Source organism: Cervus elaphus, chromosome 4 (assembly GCF_910594005.1).
Source record: "Cervus elaphus chromosome 4, mCerEla1.1, whole genome shotgun sequence".
Taxonomy (NCBI): Eukaryota; Metazoa; Chordata; class Mammalia; order Artiodactyla; family Cervidae; genus Cervus; species Cervus elaphus.
In genome coordinates, this window is record NC_057818.1 from 53,327,411 (window position 1) to 53,352,398 (window position 24,988).

The following is a 24,988-nucleotide window of genomic DNA, read 5'->3' on the forward strand; positions in this document are numbered from 1 at the left end:
TCTGGAGGTACCACAGTTTACTTATCCATGCACCTGCTCTAGGACATCTTGGCTGCCTCCAAATTTTAGCCATTACGAATTTAAAGCCCCTCGTTTGTGTGCAGGTTTTTGTGTTGATACACATTTCAGCTCCTTTGGATAAATACCAAGGAGCACGGTTGTTGGCACACATTGTTTGTATTTCTTTCTATCCACTCTGGCATCACGGGTTCTAGTTCTCTCTAAAAGGGACTTTTCGAGGGCAAAATCCTACAAATCTAGAAAGCATGGAGGACGATGCCACATGTGCTTGGAAAGATGAAAAGCACACAGATGAGTGAAAAGATCTTAGCAGTCCTGAGAAAAATAATCTAGAAAAGACCGACAGCTGAGAACCAAGCAATTTAAGCAGCAGAATTCCCTCAAACTGCAGGAATTGTTTGAAACAGCTACCGGGAAGGCAAAAATAAGTCGATTGAAAGGCTGCCTAAGCAGCAGCCAGATCCCTGATAACCTTTCCTAATTGCAAATGAGGCAGCCGCAGCTCCTCTGTTCTGGAAACAGTCCGGGGATTCATCCTGGGGGTGGAGGTGGTGGGAAAATATGAGAATGTTTGTCCTGGATGGGGTGTGGTCAGTCCATTCTGAAAACAGGACTGAAAGAATGAATGTACACTGTTGCTCTACCTCACCTAAAACAGAAAAGTGAAGATATAGAAATGTAAGCTTCCAGGACTTCCCTGGTGGTCCAGTGGTTAGGGCTCTGTATGGTCAATGCAGGGGGCATGGATGGGTTCGATCCCTGGTCTGGGAACTAAGATCCCACATGCCTTGCGACACAGCCAGGAGATAAAATTTAAAACATTTTAGAGGGGACGTGCCACCATCTCAGGTCTCTTGGCCTCACCAGGACCCACAGGAGGGAGCTCACACCTGGGTCCTCTAATCCTTATGGGGGACCAGCCTTCTACTTCTGGGAGATCACCTGGAAGCAGGCAGGAAACAGCCTCCAAAACAGCACTGCCTCCTAGCTCCACAGTGGGATTATCCAGAAAGAGCCCCTAATGGAGGTCGAATTCCTCTCCTTCCACACCTCCTCCAGCATCACCAGGCTGAAGTCACCCCAACCTTCTCCAGAGATGCCGTACAGTGTACTTCTCAGACCCCAAGCCAGTCTTCGGGGGATTACAGAGTGACTCCGTTTCCTTGATGTATTCATAAAATAGTCCATTCAGTGAAGACAATGAAGATTATTGACGACACTACCCTGCTGCTTCTGATGTCTGGCACCAGGAAGTGGTGGTTTTTTTGTCTTATGATGTAATCAGTGACATTTCACCTCCTGAATTTGGATGGATCATGGGACATGACCACCATCAGGCCGTAGACCTCTAAGATTGACAGCCCTGGGCTGGGTCGTGGTGAACTCCCCAAAGCAAATAGCGCCTGTGAGGTGGTCTTGCAGCAGCCAGTCGCTGCTCTCTTCTCATGACACCCCATCCTTGCTGTAGAACTTTGAATTCATATAAACCCATTACGGTGCCAATACAGTTTTTCTCTCATTTGCTGTTAATTTTTTTTTAAGAGAAAAAAGAAATGTAAGCTTCCTATTAGAGTTGGCCGACACCCTGCCTTGAACTGGGTCAATTTACAATTGACACACACACAGCCCCCCACCGCCACTCCCTCGGAAGTGCCCATTTCCTTCCAGTGGCAGACACAGCGTCAGCACCGGGTTGTATGTTTGCCAATCTGATAGGTGAAAAATGGCACTCAGGGTAGTTTTAAATGGCGGGAAATGAAATTAAAACCACAGCATGACAGCATTTCACGCCCATCACGTTGGCAGCATTTTAAACGTCTTAACAATACCGATTGTTAAGTGTGGAAGTGAAGCAACGGAAGTTTTACAAGCTTCGGGTAAGAAATGGACATTGACATGACTGCCTGGCGAGACAACTTAACCAGTAGCTGATGATGTACCCACCCCACACCCCAGCTCATGTTCTGTGTTCATAGAAACACTGGTAAACGCCCATTAACAGGCGAACAAAGATATATGTTTTGGTATATTGATAAAGAATACTATACAGCAGTGAAAATGAATTAACTAAAGAACATCGGGTTTCCCTGGTGGTTCAGTTGGTAAAGAATCCACCTGCAATGCGGGAGGCCTGGGTTTGATCCCTGGGTTGGGAAGATCCCCTCAAAGAGGGCATGGCAACCCACTCCAGTGTTCTTGCCTGGAGAATCCCATGGACAGAGGAGCCTGGCGGGCTATAGTCCACGGGTGGCAAAGAGTTGGGCACAAATGAGCATCTAAGCACACAGAACATCAGAAGACCGAGGCAAACTGCAAACGAATACGTTCAGGAGGTCATCCTTCATCTAAAGTTAAATAACAAGCAAACGATTGGTATGGATTCCTGGGTTTGTAAGTACATGCCCTATACATTTAAAGGAAAGTGGGAACAGTAAAAGATTCCCCAGTTGCTTCCGTGGGCAAAGAGAAGGGTGTCACCAGTTGGCAGGTTTCACCTAAGTTGATGACATTTTGCCCTTGAACTGGATGGTCAAGACAGGGTTATTCACGGCTTCCATGGTGGTCCAGTGGTTAACAATCCCCCTTGCAATGCAGGGGACGTGAGTTCCATCCCTGACCCGGGAAGATCCCACATGCCGCAGAGCAGCTAAGCCCCTGCGCCACAACTACTGAGCCTGAGTGCTGCAACTACTCAAGTCCATGCATCCTAGAGCTTGTGCTCTGCAACAGAGGGAAGCCACCGAAATGAGAAGCCCATCACCGCAACCAAGAGTAGCCCCCGCTCTGGGCAACTGGGGGAAGCCGAGCACAGCAATGAAGACCCAACGCAGCCAAAAATTTTTTTTTTTTTAAAGACAGGGGTGTTCGTTTTCCATGTTTGTTATTTGCATGTCATACATATTCCATAAGGCAAATAAGAAATAAAGGTAGGTATGCCGATAGAATGGCAGGGATAAAGCTCCTGAGGCTGGAGACTGGCATGCTAAGAGCTGGGGGCACAGGGAGTGAAATGTGATGGAACAGTCAGCAGGGGCCAGACCAGACTGGGGACCCCCTTGAGAACTGGGTTGCTTTCTCCTGAGAACAATGGAGGATCATGGAAAGAATTTAAGCATGTAAGTTACACAGTCAGATTTGCACTTTGAAATGATTGTTTCAGCTACAAGATGAAAAGCAGAGGGAAGCAAGAGTGGGGATGGTAAGCCCAGTCAGGAGTGATGACAAATGGAAATAACAATGGAGTGATGCTAGACTTCCCTGGTGGTCCAGTGGTTCAGACTTTGTACTTCCACTGCAGGGGGCATGGGTTCGATCCCTGGTCAGGGACCTAAGATCTGGCATGCCACATGGCGTGGAAAAATTCATAAGTTTTTTAAAAAGAGTGGAGTGATCCAAATTCAGGTGTACAAAAACGGAGTCAATCAGCCATTGAGGATCTGGTCTCAAACACCTCTCTGCTCCACTTTGAACTTGAACTTGCTTTGAACTGTGCTAGCTCCAAGGACACCACCAGCTGTAGTCAGAATAATACCTGCCACCTGCAAACTTATCCTCTCAAGGTCTCCCCTTGTAGCTGTGCAAGCATTTCAGATGCCAATCAATCCTTCCTTAGCAAGTACTGTTGCTTCTTGCCAACTCCAATTATAATTCTTGAGAAACAACTCATGTAACTGGCTGTAACTTTGCAGTGTTTGCCGTTTCAAGCCTCCCCTGTTTTGTAATCTAGAGCTTCCCATGTGGCACTAGTGGTAAAGAATCCAACTGCTAATGCAGGAGATGCAAGAGATTTGGGTTTGATCCCTTCGTGGGGAAGATCCCCTGGAGGAGGACATGGCAACCCACTCCAGGATTCTTGCCTAGAGAGTCCCATGGGCCGAGGAGCCGGCTGGGCTACGGTCCATAGGGTTGCAAAGAGTCAGACACAACTGAATCAACTTCATGCAAGCATGCACTTTTTTGTTTGTTTTTTCTAAATATATATATTTTATTGAAGTATAGTTGATTTAATAATGTTTCAGGTGTACAACAAGGTGATCAGTTACACATGTACACATATATTATTTTTAAGATTATTTTCCATTATCCGTTATTACAAGATAGGAAAATAGTTCAAGTGCTTCTTGAATCTGTGTCTCCTGGGCTGAAGTTCTAACAAACCCTCAATAAACACCTTTTTAATTTCAATCAGGATTTTGTTTCTGAGAGCTTTACTAGCAGGAGGTTGGTGTAAGGATCCAGGTGAAGTAAAATGGTGGCTTGGACCATCTTCCAAACTTGCAAGGACAGGGGGTCTGGAGACAAGCGGATGGAGTCAAGAACTGTCTAGGAAATGAGATCAACAGACCTGTTTATGGGTGACGGAGAAGAGGAGTCAATCAAGGATAAGTCTGAGCTTGCTGGCTTGAGCCCCTGAAGGGATGGAGGTACAGACAATAATGGTTTCCTATTGTCACTGTATCACCAGCCTTCTGGCAGTAGAGGGGGATCTTAGTGGGGGGAGTTGAGTGCCTTGTCCTTGTTGGAAGGCCTCATGGGATTTGAGCTGGCCCCAGATCTCTGCTTGCTTTAACTTTGGCTAAGTCCTAGACCCCTTCTAGCCCAAGGGAAGAATGACTGCTGGCTGAGTCCAATTCACCTGGGGTTTTTTTGGCCCCACCACATGGCATGCAGGGTCTTTAGTGACCTGACCAGGGAGTGAACCAGTGACCCCCTGTAGTGGAAGCCTGGAGTCTTAATCACTGGATCTCCAGGGAAGTCCCCCAGGTTACTTCCTGATTCACAAGTTGGTGGAGGTTAGCAGATAAAAGCGTGGCCCCTGGAGCCAGCCTGCCTGGGTTCATGTCTGAGCTTTGCTGCCTATCAGCTGTGTGACTTTGGGAAAATTGCTTAACTTCTCTGTGCATTTCCTTATTGCTGTTACGGACTGACCTGTGTATTCTCAAAACTCATGGACTGAAACCGTAATCCCCAGAACCTCAGAATGTGACTGTATTTGGAGATAGAGCTTTTAAAGCTTTTAAAGAGGCGTGTAGGTTAAATGAGGCCATTGGCTGGGTCCTAATCCAATCCAACCGATATCCACTAAGAACAGGAAATTTGGAACTTTCCTGGTGGTCAAGTGGCTAAGACTCCACTGCAGGGGGTGAGGGTTAGATTTCTGGTCAGAGAAGTTCTGCATGCAGCGAAGTGCGGCCAAAAAGAAAAAGGGGAGGAAATTTGGACAAATAGAAACCCCAGGCATGTGCCGAGGAGAGACTCTGTGACAAAAAGTTGAGAAGCTGGTGGTTTGCAAGCCAGGGAGAGAATTTCTCCAGAATTGTGAGAAACACTTCTCATGTCTAAGCAACCCAGTTGGTGGAATTTTGCTATGGCAGCCGTAGCAAACTAATATGTCTACTGAGTTAGGATAAAACCATTATCCATCTCCTGGGGTTGTTATACATATGGCAGGTGCTGAGCCTGCAGATAAGGCTGTCATTCACTGTGTTCAGTCCTCTAGATGTCCTTCGGGCTCTCCCAGGCGGCATCTGGGTTGCAAGAGAGAACCTTCCAGGTGCATGGGAAGCAGATGCTATAGATGTTATAAGGCCAGCCTGGGGAAGTTACGAGGCACTTCCATCTCACACTACTGGTCAAAGCAAATCTCAAGGCCAGAGTCCGATTCTAACTGGTGAACCCTAGGGAAGGATTCATTGAAGTTTTTCTGTGGAACGTGGTTGCCAAAACCGATAAAGATCCTGACATCATATTCACGTTCTAGCTCAGGGCTTTTTAATTGAAAGTCGGACTACAGGGGGCGCTCCTGCCATCTCATGGAGACAGGCCGGTTTCCATAGTAGCAGTAGTGAAAGTGAGTGAAAGTTGCTCAGTCGTGTCCGACTCTTTGTCCATGGACAAAGAGTGTCCATGTATAGACATGTATATAGTCGTGTCCGACTCTATACAGTGCAACTCTATACAGTCCATGGGATTCTCCAAGCTAGAATACTGGAGTGGGTAGCCTTTTCCTTCTCCAGGGGATCATCCCAACCCAGGGATCGAACCCAGGTCTCCTGCATTGCAGGCAGACTCTTTACCAGCTGAGCCACCAGGGAAGCCCAGTAGTAGTAGTGTTAGTACTAATACCAACAACTCAATGACAGGTCTTGTTTGAATTTCAGCAGTTTTCCTGTCCGTCAGTGTCCTCTTTGTTCCAGAAGCCAATCCAGGATCCAACACTGCATTTCCTTCTGAGTGTCCCCCGATCAGTAACAGCTCCCTATCTTACGTGACCTTGGCCCTTTTAAACAATATCGATCAAATCAGTTATTTTCTAGAACATCCCTCAGTTTGGGCTTGTCTGACGTTTCCCCTATGATTATATTAACCCTATGCACTTTTGTCAGGAATACTCCAGAAGTGGTATTTTGCACCTCAGTGTCTTATACTGGGGCTTCCCCGGGGGCCCAGCAGTAAAGAATCCACCTGCAATGCAGGAGCTGTAGGGACTTGGGTTCGATCCCTGGGCAGGAATAGCCACTGGAGTAGGAAATGGCAACCCACTCCAGTATCCTTGCCTGAGGAATCCCATGGACAGAGGAGCCTGGTGGGCTACAGTCCATAAGGGTGGCAAAGAGTCAGACACGACTGAAGAGACTTAGCACACACACCTTATATTGAGGGTGAGTGATATTGATACAGGTGATATTAACCTTGATTACTTGATTAACGTGGTGTCTGCTGGGTTTCTTCATTGAGAGGTTACTGTTTGTCCCGCTGTAATTGACCGATATCTTGGGGGAGATACTTTGAGATTATGCACATATCCTATTTCTTCTCAAACTTTTGCCCAGTATTAGCATCCATCAGTAGATCTTGCCTGCAACAACTTTCATCAGGTGGTCTTTTAAGTCTTTTTAAGATCCGTGATCTTGGGAAGTGCTGTCTACCTCTTGGCACACAGTCTGCTTCAGGAACCAGTTTATTGGCTCTGAAAATCGTCTGGTGGCGGTCATCATCTGTAGGGATGGGCTTCCGAGAATCCTAGGAGAGCTGACCTGGGTCTGGTTTAGCGTGTTTCCTGTGAATTCAGCAGGATCTCTTTTATTCTGATGGTAGTGCAGGTGATCAGCAGTGCTCGAGAGATCCTTTCCAGCCAGGTGATAGTATGCATTTTCTTCTAAAACCTTGACACACACTGGATCTCCTGGTTGGAAGGGATGACAAGGCTCATTGGCCAGTGGCGGCCTGCTGACCACACTCTCCATGTACACAGGCAGACCTGTTTTATTGCCCTTGGCTCTACTGAACTTCTCAGATGATGCACTTTTACAAATTTGTGGCAAGCTTTGTCACAACTCTAGATTGAGCAAGTTTGTTGGCTCCATTTTTCCAACAGCATTTGCTTGCTTCCTGTCTCTGGGTCACATTTCGGCAATTCTTGCAATATTTCAAACTTTTTCATAAATACTGTATTTGCATGGGCCACAACTAGAGAGCCCATGCGCCACAACTGCTGCAGCCTGCAGGCTCTAGAGCCTGTGTTCCTCAACTACAGAGAAGCTCTAAGACCTAGTACAGCCAACTAGATAATAAATAAAATAAATACATTTTAAAATACTACATTTGGCCATGATCTGTGTTCACTGATCTTTTTAAAATATCAAATTGAGCGAATGATTTATTTTTTACTTATGTTTTTAATATTTGTTCACTTATTTGGCTGCACTGGGTCTTAGTTGCCGCAAGTGGGGTCTTTCTGCTTTTTTTTTTCTTTTACTTGCCGCTTGCAGGGTCTTTAGTTCTAGCACGAGATTAGTTCCTGACCAGGGATTGAACCCAGGCCCTGTGCATTGGGAGTGCGGAGTTTTAGCCAATGGACCATCAGGGAAGTCCCCCTCAGTGATCTTTGATGTGACTATTGTCATTGTTTTGGGGGTGCCAGAAACAGCACCCGTATATAAGACAGTGAGCTTAATTGATAAATGTTGCGTGTGTTCCGACTGCTCCGCCAACCAGCCTGTCCTCCGTCTCTCTCCCTCTCCTCGGGCCTCCCTGTTCCCCAAGACACAGCAATATTGAAATTAGGCCAATTACAACCGTGTTGAGGTCTCTGAGTGTTCAAACGAAAGGAAGAGTCACATATCTCTCACTTAAAATCAAAAGCTAGAAGGGGAGTCCCTGGCAGCCCAGTGGTTTAGAATTCACCTTCCAATGCAGCAGGTACAGTTTGATCCCTGGTGAGCTAAGATCCAATGTGCCTCTCAGCCAAAAAAACCAAAACATAAAATAGAAGGAATATTGTAACAAACTCAGTAAAAACTAAAAAATGGTCCACTTTAAAATATCTTTAAAAAAAGACTTTAGTGGAGGAAGTAACTATAGATGGGTGGAAATAGCTAGAGAACTAGAATTAGACGTGGAGCCTGAAGATGGGACTGAATTACTGCAACCTCATGGAAAAACTCTAATGAATGAAGAGCTGTTTCTTATGGATGAGCAAAGAACGTGGTTTTTTGAGCTGGCCTCTGTTCCTGGTGAAGATGCTGTGAAGACTGTTGAAATGACGACAAAGGATTTAGAATATGTCATAAACGTAGTTGATAAAGCAGTGGTGGGCTTTGAGAGGATCGACTCCAATTTTGAAAGAAGTTCTGTGGGTAAATGCTGTCAGACAGCACTGCAGGCTACAGAGAAATCGTCTGTGAAAGGAAGAGTCAATAGATGCATCAGACTTCATTGTTGTCTTATTTTAAGAAATTACCACAGCCTCCCCAACCTTCAGCACCCACCACCCTGATCAGTCAATGCCCATCAACACTGAGGCAGGCCCCTCCATCAACGGAAAGATGACAATTCACTGAAGCCTCAGACGATGATCAGCATTTTAAAAAATTGTTTTTGTTGTTGTTCAGTCAATCAGTCATGTCCGACTCTTTGCAACCCCATAAACGGCAGCACACCAGGCTTCCCTGTCCTTCACTATCTCCCAGAGTTTGTTCAAAGTCAAGTCCACTGAGTCAGAGATGCCATCCAACCATCTGTCACTCCCTTCTCTTTTTACCTTCAATCTTTCCCAGCATCAGGGTCTTTTCCAGTGAGTCGGTTCTTCCCACCAGTTGGCCAAAGTATTGGAGTTTCAGCTTCAGCACCAATTCTTCTAATGTATATTCAGGGTTCATTTCCTTTAGAAATTATATATATATATATATATATATTGCAAGTGGGATTGTCAGTCTTCATTGAGGCATGCGAGATCTTTAGTTGCAGCATGTGGAATCTAGTTCTCGGATCTAGAAGCTGGGCCCCCTGCATTGAAAGCTTGGACTCTTAGCCACTGGACCACCAGGGAAGTCCCTCTGCTGTAAATTTTGTGTATCTGATATTTATGGTGGCTCAGATGGTAAAGAATCTGCCTGCAGTGTAGGAGACTCTGGTTCAGTCCCTGGGTTGGGAAAATCCCCAGAGAAGGGAATGGCAACCCACTCCTGTATTCTTGCTTGGAGAATTCCATGGACAGAGGAGCCTGGCGGGCGATCATCCATGGGGTCACAAAGAGTCAGACATAACTGAGGGACTAAAACTTATGCTCCATCAAGCTATGTATGCATGTATTAATATTTCCGCTGTTCCTTGGCCCCATTCCACAGAGGAATGCCAAATTGAGGGATAATCTCCATTATTCATTTCTTTTCCTCCATCAGAGCACCAGCACGTCTGGCTGGATAACCTCCAACGCCTCCAGTAAACATGCAAACAGCAGGAACAGCCTAAAGCCAGAGGGCAATGTATGGAGCCCATGTGAGAAGGTGCAAGGGTCAGCGTGGACCTTGGAGGATTTCCTGAGATAAGCTGTTCTCTGGGGAGCCGCTGAGATTCCCAAACAGCACATCAGGAAATACTTTGGTTAGAGGTTTTATAGATGCTGGGGCAGAACCCATTGTCCTTTAGAGGCTTCGCTGCCGCCCATCTGCACGCAGGTCCCGTCTGATGGGAGATAAGGTCAGCCAGAAGGTCACATGAAGGGGGCCAGTCAGTTATAGCTCAATAAAAAAAAAAGAAAGTGGGGGCCCGCGGAAGACCCTTTGGCCTGATGTATAGTCCACCAGTGAATCATTTGCTTGGTACCTTTTTTTTTTTTTTTAATTTGAGGTGTAATTGACATATAACATTATTTTAGTTTCAATGCAGATCATAATGACTCATCATTTGTGTATATATGAAATGATCACAGTAAGTCTAGTTAACATCCGTCACCATCCTCAGTTACAATTTGTTTTTCTTGTGATGAGGGCTTGTAAGATCCACTCTTAGCCATTTTCAAATATGCGATGCAGTGTTATGAGCTACAGTCACCGTTCCGTATGTTACATCCTTGGGACACACTGTTTGGTACCCTTTTGTATCCATTTGTCCTTTTCAGCTTGTGGTATATTTTCCTGACTAGCTGATAATATCTGTTAGGGATAAAGGCAGATTTAGACTACTGGGTGGAGAAGGGATCAGGGTGGGGGCAGGGGGCTATCTGTTTAGCAGCCTTGTGGGCTCTGTCCTTCCCTGGAGATGGGGTGTCTGTCTCCACAGTGACCAGCAGCAATTTTAGCAGGGAGGTCTGTTAGCCTCTGGGCTTCCCAGGTGGCGCTGGTGGTAAAGAACTTGACTGCCAATGCAGGAAACATAAGAGCCTCGGGTTGGATCCCTGGGTTGGGAAGATCCCCTGGAGGAGGGCATGGCAACCCACTCCAGTATTCTTGCCGGGAGTATCCCATGGACAGAGGAGCCTGGTGGGCTACAGTCCATAGGGACACGGTAGGACTCAACTGAAGCGACTTAGCACGCACTCTCTTAGCCCCTGTCAGGGCAGCAGTGATATCCCCGATGGCAAATCGGAGTACCAGCAGGGGTCAGGAATCCACAGGGTTTCCAAGTGCATCGGCAGCGCAACAGACACCAAAAGCATGTCTGGAGTTGGCCTATGTATGTACTGCTAGTTTGCAAGCTCTAGGAAGAGCTATGAGCTGGGCCACTGGGGCTGAACTTGTAGTGGGCAAAGCATAAGCCTCCAGCATTTGCCCTGGGGAAACTCGGGCATGACCTCGTGATTAGGTTTCCCCAGGAATTTCGTCTACAGGAGCCATCTCGAAACAGAAGAAAGTCTGTGTTGTCTGAGGTGGAGAGGGTGCCTAAGAAGTATTTTCGTGGCTTTGAGACCATTTCTCTAGTTGTAGGGCGATTGGGTGGGCTTCCCTGGTACTCAGCTGGTAACGAATCCACCTGTAATTCGGGAGACCTGGGTTCAGTCCCTGAGTTGGGAAGATCCCCTGGAGGAGGGCATGGCAACCCACTCTAGTATTCTTGCTTGGAGAATCCCCATGGACAGAGGAGCCTGGCGGGCTACAGTCCATGAAGTCGCAAAGAGTCAGACACGACTGAGCGACTAAGCATAGCACGGGGCGACCGGGTAGACGGGGTGGGGCTCTCTGTCACCAGGAAGCGACCATAGTCAGATGGGTTTTAAGTGTTACAGTGGTGCAAGATGATGGCAGGTGGGTGCCTGCAGAGAGAGGCACCTTTGGAACATCAGGGGGAGCAGAGGGGACTGGGGAGCCCCAGGTGAGGTGGTGGCTCAGAGGGGGGCTTGTGTCTGATGCCACAGGGTCTACCTGACCTGAGAAATACGCTATAGGGCGTAACTGAGAGGCCAACAGTTGTCATAAAACATTGTCCTCATGTCAGTGGAGGTGAAAAGGTTTGTCAAAATGAGGTCAGCTGAGAGCTGGGGGTGTGGACAGTGCTCATTTTAAAGTTTCAGGGGACTGATGTTCATTGCAGCATTATGAACAACAGTCAAGACATGGAAGCAACCTAAAATATCCACTAACAGAGGTATGGATAAAGAAGATGTGGTGTATATATATGCACTACTCAGTCATAAAAAAAGAATGAAATAATGTCATTTGCAGCAACATGGATGGACCTAGAGACGATCATACTAAGTGGAATAAGTCAGAAAGAGAAAGACAGATATCAAATGATATCACTTATATGTGAAATCTAAAAAAATGAAATGGGGGGTTGGAGGGAGGGGAGGTGAAAGTCGCTCAGCCGTGTCCGACTCTTTGCGACCCCATGGACTATACAGTCCATGGAATTCTCCAGGCCAGAATACTGGAGTGGGTAGCTGTTCCCTTGGGATCGAACCCAGGTCTCCCTCATTGCAGGCAGATTATTTACCAGCCACAAGGGAAGCCCAGGATTACTGGAGTGGGTACGGAGGGGATATATGTATACTAATAGCTGATTTACATTGTCATGTGACAGAAACCAGCAGAACACTATGAAGCAATATTCTCCAATTAAAAAGAAATTTTAAAAAATAAATAAAATTTTAAAAGAATGCAAATGAACTTATACACAAAACAGAAATAGACCCAGAGACATAGAAAACAAACTTATGATTACCAAAGGGAAAGGGGGAGGGATAAATTAGAAATTTGGAATTAATATTAGCACACTGCTGTATATAAAATAGCCGACAAAGACCTAGGGGATTTCATAATAACCTGTAAGGGAAACGAATCTGAAAAAGAATAGATATATACATGTATGTATAACTGAATCATGATGTTGTACACCTGAAATTAATGCAACATTGTAAATCAACTATGCTTCAATTTAAATAAAACAGTTTCAGAGGAGGTTCATGCCTCCAAGAGCCAGGACATGGGCTCCAAATAGCATCTGAGAGGAGGGCAAATAAAGCTTGAGGAAAGGCAGCAAAAATAAAGGCATCTGCCAGCAGCAGCTTCTCCCCCGGGTTTGCACGTCTGCTTTTTTTGCTCCGAGTAGAGGGATGGACAGCAGTGATTTAAGGCATTTGGGAGTGAGTTTTTGAGTTCCCTGCAATAACTCCTATCTTGAGTAGGTGGCAGTGGTTAGCAGCCACTGAAGCTTAGATCTGGAAGCATTCTGGTCTTATCTAGTTCGTGCCCTGGACTTCCCAGGTGCAGTGGTAAAGTGGTAAAGTGCAGTGGTAAAGAATCCAGCTGCCAATGCAGGAGATACAAGAGACTCGGGCTTGATCCTTGGGTCAGGAAGAGCCCCTGGAGGAGGGGGCCTAAAAGAATGAGAGGGTCTGTTTCATCACCCTGCTTATCAGGTTACAGAGTAAGAATCCATGCAAGTATTGAGCAAGGGTGGAGTCTGGGGTAAAGTCTACAAAGTGAAGTCAGCTTTAAAGACTTGGGAAAATAATCTCGCACCATCCCTGAGATATGTGAGTCCACGTTAATTGTCGCGCCCTCTAAACATAATTACAGAGAGAAATGGGGTGTCAGGAATCAACAGTGGGGAAAGAAAGCTGAGCAAAGGTCCATCACCGTAAATCAGGCTGCGTCAGCAGGAGTCGATGTGAGGGTTAGGGACTCTGAGGTGGAGAGAGTGACAAGCGTTTATGACTCTGCCCCCTTTGGACGTATCACCAGGTTTGATTCAGAAGGGAATCAGGGAGCAGAAGTTGCCCAGCGACTCTTGACAGCCTGAATGGAGTCAGAAGTGGTGGGTAGACATAAATCCTCTGAGCCAAGGGTAGGCAGCCATACCTGTGTCGCTGTAGAAATCCATGGAAGACTTCCCCGGTGGTCCAATGGAGAAGAATCCGCCTGCCCAGTGCAAGAGACACGGGTTCCGTCCCTGGTCCAGGGAGATTCTGCCTGCGGGGGAACGACTAAGCACGTGCACCACAGCTGCTGAGCCCACGTGATGCAACTGCTGAAGCCCGCGGGCCTGGAACCTGGGCTCCGCAACAAGAGAGGCCACCGCGAGGAGAAGCGCGTGCTCCGCAACTAGGGAGCAGCCCCCACTCTCTGCAACTAGGGAAAGGCCCGAGTGCCGCGGTGAAGACCCGGTGCAACCAAATAATAATAATAATAAACAAGTAAGTAAATTAAAAAATAAATAAATCGAGGGAGACATCCCTGATGGTCCAGTAATTAAGAATCCCCCTTTCAATGCAGGGGACCTAGATTTGATCCACATGCAGCTAAGCCCGTGCGTCACAGCTAGGGAGCTGGTGCTGCAACTGCTGAGTCTGTGCCCTCTAGAGCCCGAGCTCTGCGACAAGAGAAGCCCAAATGCCAAAATTTAAAAAAATTTTTAAATTGAGAAATGGAATTTAAGGCTCTGGCTCTTGCCCTCTGCGATGGCCCCCACTCTGTCTGTGGAGTGTGTTTCTAAATAAATCCACTTCTTCCTATCAAAAAAAAAAAAAAGAAAGAAATGAAATTTAAGAAATCCAATTCCTGATCCTCTGTCTTAAGTTCAATGGTGGGTGCCAGGGTGTGACTCAGGATAGGACTGACCTTGTCCTTGAAGGGGAATTGCCCCTGAAGGGGGAGAACGTGACCCTCTGAGGGCTCAGCGTTCTAGGATGATTGCTTTTTAAGCTTTCCTTTATTTGACGTACAGGACCACTGTTTTCCCAATGTCCCAGCTTTTTACAGAATGTACAATTGTCTTGGGACAAAGGCAGGGACCGTTGATTTTAACTGCTTTTTCCTCCTGCTTTCCTGAAGGCTGTTGTAAAAGAACTGAGAAGCAGTTTCTGTAATAACACTGAGAGCCTGTCCATCCTGGCCAATTGCGCTATTTTGGATTTGCTCAGACAGTAAAGAATCTGCCCATCCCTAGGTAAGGAAGGTCCCCTGAAGGAGGGCATGGCAACCCACTCCAGTGTTTTTGCCTGGAGAATTCCATGGACAGATGAGCCTGGCATGCTACAGTCCATAGGGTTGCAAAGAGGTGGATACAATTGAGTATACACACGTGTGCTAACACACACACATGTTAGGGAGATTTCCAACTAAAGCAGACGTGTTCTGGGGCATCTGAGTTTGATGCATTGTGTCTTTGAAAGGTCTGTGTAACACCTTCCACAGAGATTTGGGGACGCTCTTTCTGAGCACACAGTTCAACCTGGGACCAGTTTACCTTTGGAGGAAAACCCTTTAGCATCACTCCGATCAGACCTGGAACATCAGGCTCCACTCAGGTCATTTCCTGGCCATTTGCTGGAGCACCTGGGAAGGGTTCTGGCCACCAGTTTCCCCGGTGTGGGGAGTTTTTTGCAGGAGCTATTGGCATATGGCTTTAGTACCATCAGCGGGCCTTCCCTGGTAGCTCAGTCGGTAAAGAATCTGCCTGCAGTGCAGGAGACCCAGGTTCAATTCCTGGGTTGGGAAGATCCCCTGGAGAAGGAAATGGCAAACCACTCCAGTATTCTTGCCTGAAAAGTGCCACGGACAGAGGGGCCTGACGGGCGATCCTCCACCAAATTGCAAGAGTTGGACATGACTGAGCGACTAAACCACCACCGTAGTATCATCATCAATGGAAAGAACACATCTTACAAGCTGTCCCCTATAAGCAGGGTTATGTATGGCCACTAACGTTTCTAGCTCCTCTCTGCATTTGGCAGGATCTTCTGGAAGTGGAAGTTTAAAAGATCTGCTGGTGTCCAGGGAACATGGACTCTTTCCAGTGGAATCCAGGATATTTCTATTTTTTTTTTTTTGGCTGAGACGGGTCTTAGTTTCAGCATGTGAGATCTAGTTCCCTGACCAGAGATCGAACCCTCGTCCCTGCATTGGGAGCATGGAGTCTTTGCCACTGGACCACCAGGGACATCCCCGTCCAGGATACGTTTATTTATTTATTAGCTCTGGTTTACCCCAAGCATAATCTTACATTTTCTGTTTATTTATTTATGGCTGCACTGAGGCTTCTTTGCTGCCTGAAGGCTTTTCTCTAGTTACAGGGAGTGGGAGCTACTCTTCACTGTGGTGCATGGGCTTCCCATTGCAGTGGCTTCTCTAGTTTCGGAGCACAGGTTCTAGGCACCCGGGCTCAGGAGTTGTGGTGCACAGTCTTAGTTGCTCTATGGCAACGTGGGATCTTCCCAGACCAGGGATCGAACCAATGTCTCCTGTATTTGCAGGGGGATTCTTAACCACTGGACCACCAGGGAAGTCTGAGTCCAGGAACATCTGACCAGCCCTTTGCCTGGGAAAGCCTGACGCTGATGGATTTTGATTACAGAGCCCTGGGAAGTACTCCTGATTACCAGAGATGGCAAGTCCAGTACTGAAGCCTCTAAAGTTTTCCTCCTCAATATCAGCATTTATGTAAATAACCTATAACCCCCAGTCCAGAGATCAGGCCCAGGTGTTCTTTGGATTCTTTCAGGGAAAGGGAAGTTAATCCTGGCAGCTGTGTGTTTGAGGGATTTTCTGGGGAAGCTGGGGTAGTTTTAGAAATTAAAGGTATTTACTGGGGAGGTGAGGCTAGATTTTGGGGAGATGGATTTGAAGCAGGGACCCAGAGATCCAGAAGACCTTCTGGGGGGTCAGGGATAGGGAGTTGGGTATGAAGAGGCATGTGGGAGAGTGGAAAGGGGATATTTATGGGGACTGTAGGTTTTTGTTCTAAGTCTGACTTCTGTTTTTTTTCAATCTTGTTGAAGGAGGCCCTAAGGCTAGCCAGGATGCTCTTTTGCTTCCTTCTATCAGTTTGATCTTGGTTCCAACAGGGTAGTTATTTAGGATGAGAAGTCTCTAAAATCTTTTAAAAACATAAATGTTTTCCCAAATCAAAGCATCCCTTATCTCACCATTGATGGGTAGAATTTTCAAAGGTGTTGTTTAGTCACTCAGTTGTATCTGATTCTTTGCAACCCCATGGACTGTAGCCCGCCAGGCTCCTCTGTCCATGGAATTCTCCAGACAAGAATACTGGAGTAGGTTGCCACACCCTCCTCCAGGGGATCTTCCCGACCCAGGGATGGAACCCACGTCCCCTGTATTGGCAGGCGGATTCTTTATCACTGCACCACCTGGAAAGCCCAAAACCCAGAAAGAGACAATAATCACAAAAGTCACTAGACTCCAAGAATTAGTTCACACAAATGTTTTCTCCAGCTAATGTAAATTTAGAAGGGAGAAATACAGTAGAGACTTGTATGGCTGGGCTTGATCAGACCACATGCAGGGGCCCAGGAAACAGAAAAGAAGTCTTACATTTTGCTGCCTTTGTCAGGTTCCAGGATCTCTCAGTTGCAGCCTCCAGAGTGGGCAGAAGGTTCTAGCCAAGGCAGTCTCTCCACACTTCCAACGCAGGAGGTAAGGGTTCGATCCCCAGTCAGGGAACTAAGATTCCACATGCCATGTGGTGTGGCCAAAAATAAATAAATAAATGGTTAAATATAGAATTACTATATGATCTGGCAACTCCACTTCTAGAAATATACCCAAAAGAATCGAAAGCAGGGACTCACTCAAACAGATACTTGCACACGAATGTTCATGGTAGCATTAGTCACAATAGCCAAGGAGGTGGAAGCAAACCAGATGAATGAACAAACAGAATGTGGTATGTACATACAATGAAATAGTATTCAGCCTGGAAAAGGATCAGAATGTTGATACATCCTGCAGTATGCACAAGCACGAAAACATTATACTCAGTGAAATAAAACAGACACCAAAGGACAAATAGGTATAATTTCTCTTATATAATGCATCTGAAATATGCAAATTAATCAAGACAGAAAGAAGAATAAAGGTTACATAGACATACAGTTCAGTTCAGGCGCTCAGTCATGTCCAACTCTTTGCGACCCCATGGACTGCAGCACACCAGACCTCCCTGTCCATCACCAACTCCCGGAGTTTACTCAGACTCATGTCCATTGAGTCAGTGATGCCATTCAACCATCTCATCCTCCTGCTGTCAGTCCTTCCCAGCATCAGGGCCTTTTCAAATGAGTCAGTTCTTCACATCAGGTGGGCAAAGTATTGGAGTTTTAGCTTCAGCATCAGTCCTTCCAATGAATATTCAGGACTGATTTCCTTTAGGATGGACTGTTTGGATCTCCTTGCTGCCCAAGGGACTCTCAAGAGTCTTCTCCAACACCACAGTTCAAAAGCATCAGTTCTTCAGTGCTGAGCTTTCTTTATAGTCCAACGCTCACATCCATACATGACTACTAGAAAAACCATAGCTTTGACTAGACAGATTTTTGTTGGCAAAATAATGTCTCTACTTTTCAATATGCTGTCTATGTTGGTCATAACTTTTCTTCCAAGAAGTAAGCATCTTTTAATTTGATGGCTGCAGTCACCATTTGCAGTGATTTTGGAGTCAAAAATAAATAAATAAATAAAATCTATCACTGTTTCCATTATTTCCCCATCTATTTGCCATAAAGTGATGGGACCAGATGCCATGATCTTAGTTTTCTGAATGTTGAGTTTTAAGCCAAGTTTTTCACTCTCCTCTTTCACTTTCATCAACAGGCTCTTTAGTTCTTCTTTGCTTTCTGCCATAAGGGTGGTGTCATCTGCATCTCTGAGGTTACTGATATTTCTTCCAGCAATCTTGATTCCAGCTTGTGCTTCATCCAGTCCGGCAGTTCTCATGATGTTCTCTGCATATAAGTTAAATAAGCAGGGTGACAATATACAGCCTTGATGTACTCCTTTCCCGATTTGGAACCAGTCTGTTGTTCCATGTCTAGTTCTAACTGTTGCTTCCTGACTTGTATACAGATTTCTCAAGAGGCAGGTCAGGTGGTCTGATATTCCCATCTCTTTAAGAATTTTCCACAGTTTGTTCTGATCACAGAGTCAAAGGCTTTGGCATAGTTAATAAAGCAGTAGATGTTTTTTCTGGAACTCTCTTGCTTTTTTGATGATCCAATGGATGTTGGCAATTTGATCTCTGGTTCCTCTGCCTTTTCTAAAGCCAGCTTGAACATCTGGACATTCACGGTTCACGTACTGTTGAAGCCTGGCTTGGAGAATTTTGAGCATTACTTTACTAGTGTGTGAGATGAGTGCAATTGTGTGGTAGTTTGAGCATTCTTTGGGATTGCCTTTCTTTGGGATTGGAATGAAAACTGACCTTTTCCAGTCCTGTGGCCACTGCTGAGTTTTCCAAATTTGCTGGCATATTGAGTGCAGCACTTTCACAGAATCATCTTTCAGGATTTGAAATAGCTCAACTGGAATTCCATGACCATAGACGTGGGTTAGGGAATGATTGTTTACTGGGCACAGAGTTCCTATTTGGAATGTTAAGTAAAATTCAGGTAAGTAAATTAAAAAATTAATTTGGCTTACTCAACAGTTCATGAATCAAACTACATTCCATCCACCAGCAGAAAGGTGCTCCGTGGAGCTGTAAAAAGAAAAGTTTTTTTGTTTGTTTGTTTAATATTTATTTGTTTGCTCGGCTTAGCCAGATCTTAGTTATAACAGCAGGATCCTTTAGCTGTGGCACGCAAACTCTTAGTTGTGGCGTGTGGGCTCTAGTTCCCAGACCAGGGATTGAACCTGGGCCCCCTACATTGGGAGCACAGAGTCTTAGCCACTGGACCACCAGGGAATCCCAAAAGAAAAGTCTTTTATGGGTGGAAAGAGGGTGGGGAAAAAAGTTATTAGAAAAAAAAAACAAAACAAAACCTTTTTTTCAGACAAAGTAACCCTCCTAATGGGAATGGAAGGATCTATTGGGCTATGAGCTCACTGGTACTGACCGGGTAATTCTAGGTTGACTGGTCAAAGGTCACATTCCTGGAGACTGAGACTACAATTGGGTTAGATATTGTCTTGTTTTCCTGGCATGGGGTTGAGCACAAGTGACTCCATTTTGAGCCTGCTATCTTCTTTTTAAGGGGGCTTCCCAAATGGCTCAATGGCAAAGAATCTGCCTTCAGTGCCGGAGACTTGTGTTTGATCCCTGGGTTGGGAAGATTCCCTGGAAGAGGAAATGGCAACCCACTCCAGTAGTCTTGCCTAAAAAGTTCCATCGAAAAGAGTAGGACTTGACTAATCCATTGAGCATGCATGTCTTCTTTTTAACCATCCCCTAATTTTGATTAGATTCTCAGCCTGAGAGATATGATTAAACCTTAAGGCATTAGTGCCACTTGAAGCTACTGCTCTGTAGTTCTCTGAGCTCTTATTGATCCTCGGTGCCAAATTCCCAAGTCCTGATGTTTTTGCTTAATCTGTGATCCTCGCAGCCACAACTTCAGACTCACATCTTTTACGCTGGACATTTTCTTTGTTTCTTTTCTGATATCCCAGGGAGAACACTTATTTGGTGATTATCGGCTATGAACACACAATTAAAACGTTTGACAGAGTATGAGAGAGTACAGTGTACCAGGGAGATGACTGGTTTTTATAAGCAGGATATTTCTTAGTGTTCAGAGTGCACTTTGGCGATGTGATCATCAAGACCCAAGCCAATCAAATCAAATAAGTCAAAGAAAAACTCCACTAAAAGAATGATCTTTGTATGTATATATAAAGATGATTATATATTATAATATATTATATATTATATAATTTTATTTATTTATTTATTGGCTGTACTGGATCTTTGTTGCTACTCAGGCTTTTCTCTACTTGCAGCAAGTAGGGGCTACACTCTAGTTGCAATGCACGGGCTTCTCTTGTTGCTAAGCATGGGCTCTAGGGTGCATGGGCTTCAATAGTTGGGGTTCCCCACCTCTAAAGTGTAGGGTCGATAGTTTTGGCACATGGACTCAGTTGCTCTGAAGCATGTGGGATCTTCCCAGACCAGGGATCAAACCTGTGTCTCGTGCATTAGTGGCAGATTCTTTACCACTGAGCCACCTGGGAAGCCCAGAGAGTGATCTTCTTAAGCCAGGTGGCCTCCTCGATGATCTTACGTACCTGAGTTTCAGCTTCCCCAAAGTGTTAACCCAGGTACAACAGGTGGTGTTGGCCACAGACACCGCCTCACTCAGCTAAAAGATAATCAAGGACTGTCCTGTTACCGGGAACAACTTTGACCAGGGTCTAAGGACCTTTGTTGGGCAGCTGTGGTCTTAGCAATGGAGATTACAGTATCTTCAAGAGTTAAGATGTGTGAAGTCATGTTCCCATTTACAGTTAATCCTAACTGGAAAAGTAGGGCCCTGCCAAAGGACGTGAACCTTGAATCATGAATGCCTCCTGATAGTTCCTTTCTTACTAGACAGTGTAGGTCAAGGGGATTCAATCAATGAAATGTCTTCATTCCTTTGTCCACAAAGTTAGGGGCACAGTTAGATAATCTAAGAGGAATTACCCAGCTGTACACCAGTCATCTAGGCATTCACACACCCTACGAGAATGATAACCATTACAGACAAAGACAAAACTTGTTGCAGGACAGACCATTCCCCTTATGCGGGTACTATAAATAGATCCATTCAAAGGCATGGCTGTGTTTACCCATTCAAGCCAGAGGTCAGTTAGGTTTTTAGTGCATACGGGAAGAAAATCTAGCCTGCAACAGAGTCATTTTAAATCCCTTGCAAAGATGGGAGCTGCTGGTGAGAATGTTTAGTGAGTGGGAGTAGATCTGATCTAGATAATCATGAGTAGGTGGCGGGTGCAAGTGTACAAAGATTTACATAGGTGTGTGTGTGTGTGTGTTAAGTCACTTCAGTTGTGTCCGACTCTGTGGCCCTATGGACTGTAGCCCACCAGATTCCTCTGTCCTTGGGATTCTCCAGGCAAGAATATTAGAATGGCTTGCAATGTCCTCCTGTGGGTTACGTAGATATTCCTGTGTAATTGGGTAAGCACAGGCATAACAAGAGAGAGGAAAAGACAAGGCACTGGATATTCTGGCCATAACAGCTGAGACTTCTAAGGGGAGTCAATCATGGTTTGCAACGACATTGTGGATAGAAGAGAAGTGGGTCACAGGAAGGATCAGCGGGGATCTCTCGAATCATGGACAGGTGAGTTTTTGATGACAAATTCAGCAGTCTGAAAGGTTGCTCCACTTAGCAATGGCCTGGGAAATATGATGAGGGCATTATCTCGCTAGGCCAATGCCAGAGTAAAGAGAAGAAAGGGTTTCATATTTAGCTAAAATATGAACTGGTCATTTTTTTTTTTTTTTTTTTTGGCAGCTCTTGGGTTTTCTCTAGTTGCAATGCACAGGCTTGGTGGCCTCATGGCATGTGGGATCTTAGTTCCCTGACCAGGGATAAAACCCAAGTCCCCTGCATTGGAAGGCAGAGTTTTTTTTAAACCTAATAACAAGCTTTTAGTTTTTCTTTTTTTAATTTATTTTTGGCTGAACTGGGTCTTTGTTGCTGCGCACAGACATTCTCTAGATGCAACATGCTAAGTCACTTCAGCCATGTCCTACTCTTTGTGATCCTATGGACTATAGCCCGCCAGGCTCCTCTGTCCATGGGATTCTCCAAGCAAGAATACTGGAGTGGGTTCCCAGGCCCTCTTCCAGGGGATCTTCCCGACCCAGGGATCAAACCCAGGTCTCCTATGGCTCCTGCATTGGCCGGCCGATTCTTTACCACTAGTGCTACCAGGGAAGCCTCGTTGCAGCAAGCAGGGGCTACACTAAGTTTGCAGTGTGCAAGCTTCTCATGGCGCTGGCTTCTCTTCTCGTGGAGCACAGGTTCTAGGGTGCACGGGCTTCAGTACTTGTGGCACACCAGCTTAGTTGCCCTACGACATGTGGCATCTTCCTGGACCAAGGATCGAACCAGCGAACACTGCACTGGCAAGTGGATTCTTTACCCCTGTACCACCAGGGAAGTCCCTGGCACAAGTATATTTTAACAAGGTTTCTTGCTGCCAAAAGACATCTCTACTGCAAAAAAAAAAAACAACTGAGCTCTGAATTCAGTGGCACCGTGGTGAGGGATATCCAGGGGACAGACCCTAAAACAAAGGGACCAGTCAGCTGCTCAGACTTGTCCACAGACTCAGGAGCCAACGAATCACCAGCAAAGTCCATCTGGACCTTTATCTCCGGTATGGCTCACCTAATTTGTTACTGAACCAGGTTCATTTGCCCACAGTGAAGCAAGCCAAAGGCCGAGACACTAAGGTTTGCAACAGAAAGTTTATTCACAAAGCAGCCAAACGAGACCTCAAATCCATAAATCCTGCTCCCCCATAGGTGAGGAACTTGGAATATCTGTGGGTGAAAAAGTTAAGGTGGTCATAAGCGTGGGGAAAGGAGATTGGAGGTAGGGGAAAAGGTGAAGTAACTGGCATTCTGCACAGATGTCTCTGAATTATTAATACATGAGATGCTAATTATTAATACATAATTCTTCATGAGATGCATGTTAAAAAATGGAGGTGCTTTAGTGCAAGCTGAGGGGCTTCCCCAATGGCCCAGCGGTAAAGAATCCACCTGCAATGCAGGAGACGCAGGAGAGGAGGGTTTGATCCTTGGGTTGGGAAGATCCCCTGGAGGAGGAAATGGCAACACACTCCAGTATTCTTATCTAGAGAATCCCATGGAGAGAGAAGCCTGAAGGGAAACAGTCGCGAAGAGTCGAACACAGCTGAGCACACACCGCGCACTCCGAGACTGGAGTTTTTGCCCCTCTGATGTCAAAAGGGCATCTGTTGGACACTTGTGCAGGCCCAGTTTTACGGCCGGTCGTCCCAATCAGTCTCAACTGACTCGGACAGGACAAGAACTGACTCCAAGTTCCTGAAAAACAGCTTAAGCCCCCATGACTATAGTGACCCATAGGTCAGTGGTGTTATCTATAGGGGTGGTTAAGGCATGAAAAAAAAAAAAAAAGGCAAGCTTGGTCAGTGAAGGCAAGTTACAAGTGGAGATTTTGTTTATTTTTTTTAAACAAGGTGTTTCCTTAGTTGCTGTTCTGTAAGACCAGCTCAAGAATTTGTTAGTCACCAATTTCTGTTAACCTCGTGGAGCACAGTTTTAGTTATAGCCTTATAGTTGGGGTAGGCACTAGCCACTGAATCCACTTGTGTGCTGTAAAAGGCGATGAAAGTATGAAAGTGGCAGTTGCTCAGCTGTGCCTGATTCTTCGTGATGCCATTGACTGTAGCCCACCAGGCTTCTCAATCCATAGAATTCTCCAGACAAGAATACTGGAGTGGGTTGCCATTTCCGCCTCCAGGGAAATCATGCCGACCCAGTGGTTCAAACCCCGCGTCTCTTGCATCTCCTACATTGGCAGGCGGGTTCTTTACCACTGGCGCCACCTAGGAAGCCCTTAGTAAATTTATAGAGGGGAAAATTACGATCTGCAGTAGCCAGCCAGGATTAGAAATCCACCAAGCTGTTGCCTAGTTGTGGGTCAAGGAAATTCTTGGGTTACCTTAATCTGTTTGGGAGACAATTGGATTCCTTCAGCACTTCGGTAATAAACAGTGTCTAGAGATAGTTGTTATGTTGCATTAGAGACTTCATGTCTCTTTTCAACTAACCATTGCAGCAAATAAATAGAATCGTTTCTGGACGCCTCTTGGGGAACTGAGCACAGCAAGAATTCATCTATATATTGTAAGAGGGTCGATTTCCTGGGGAAGTGGAGGGTGCTCAGACCTTGGTGGAGCACTTGGGAGAAATAAGAAGGGGTCTCCGTGGACCCTCGGCACATGAATGTCCAAGTATATTGTTGATTGTTTCAAATAAAGGCAAATAGATGTTGGCGGTTGGGGTCCACAGGGATGCTCGGGGGAGAAAGCCAAGCAAAGAACTACAGGAGTGAACCACTTTGAGCCTGGTGGAATTAGTGATAAAAGAATGTTTGTGTTTGAAACAACTGGGAATCGGGGAATAACTCTTATAAACAGCTTCCCAACCATTAGATTTTTTTTCCCCCTGTGCTGGGTCCTCACTGCTATGCGCAGGCTCTGGCAATGGTGAGCTGGGGCCACTCTCTAGCTGTGGTGTGGTAGCTTCTCTTGTTGGAGAAGGAAATGGCAACCCACTCCAGTGTTCCTGCCTGGAGAATCCCAGGGATGGCGGAGCCTGGTGGACAGACTGAAGCGACTTAGCAGCAGCAGCTTCTCTTGTTGCAGCTCACAGGCTCTAGAGAGGGGGGCTCAGCAGGTGTGGCCCACGGGCTTAGTTGCCCCATGACACGTGGGATCTTCCTGGACCAGAG

General features: G+C 45.9%; 1 pseudogene; it reads left to right on the top strand.

Annotated features, from left to right (window-relative positions):
- Positions 1 to 646: 646 nt before the first annotated feature.
- Positions 647 to 1,199, top strand: LOC122692783 (annotated as a pseudogene).
- Positions 1,200 to 24,988: the final 23,789 nt, after the last annotated feature.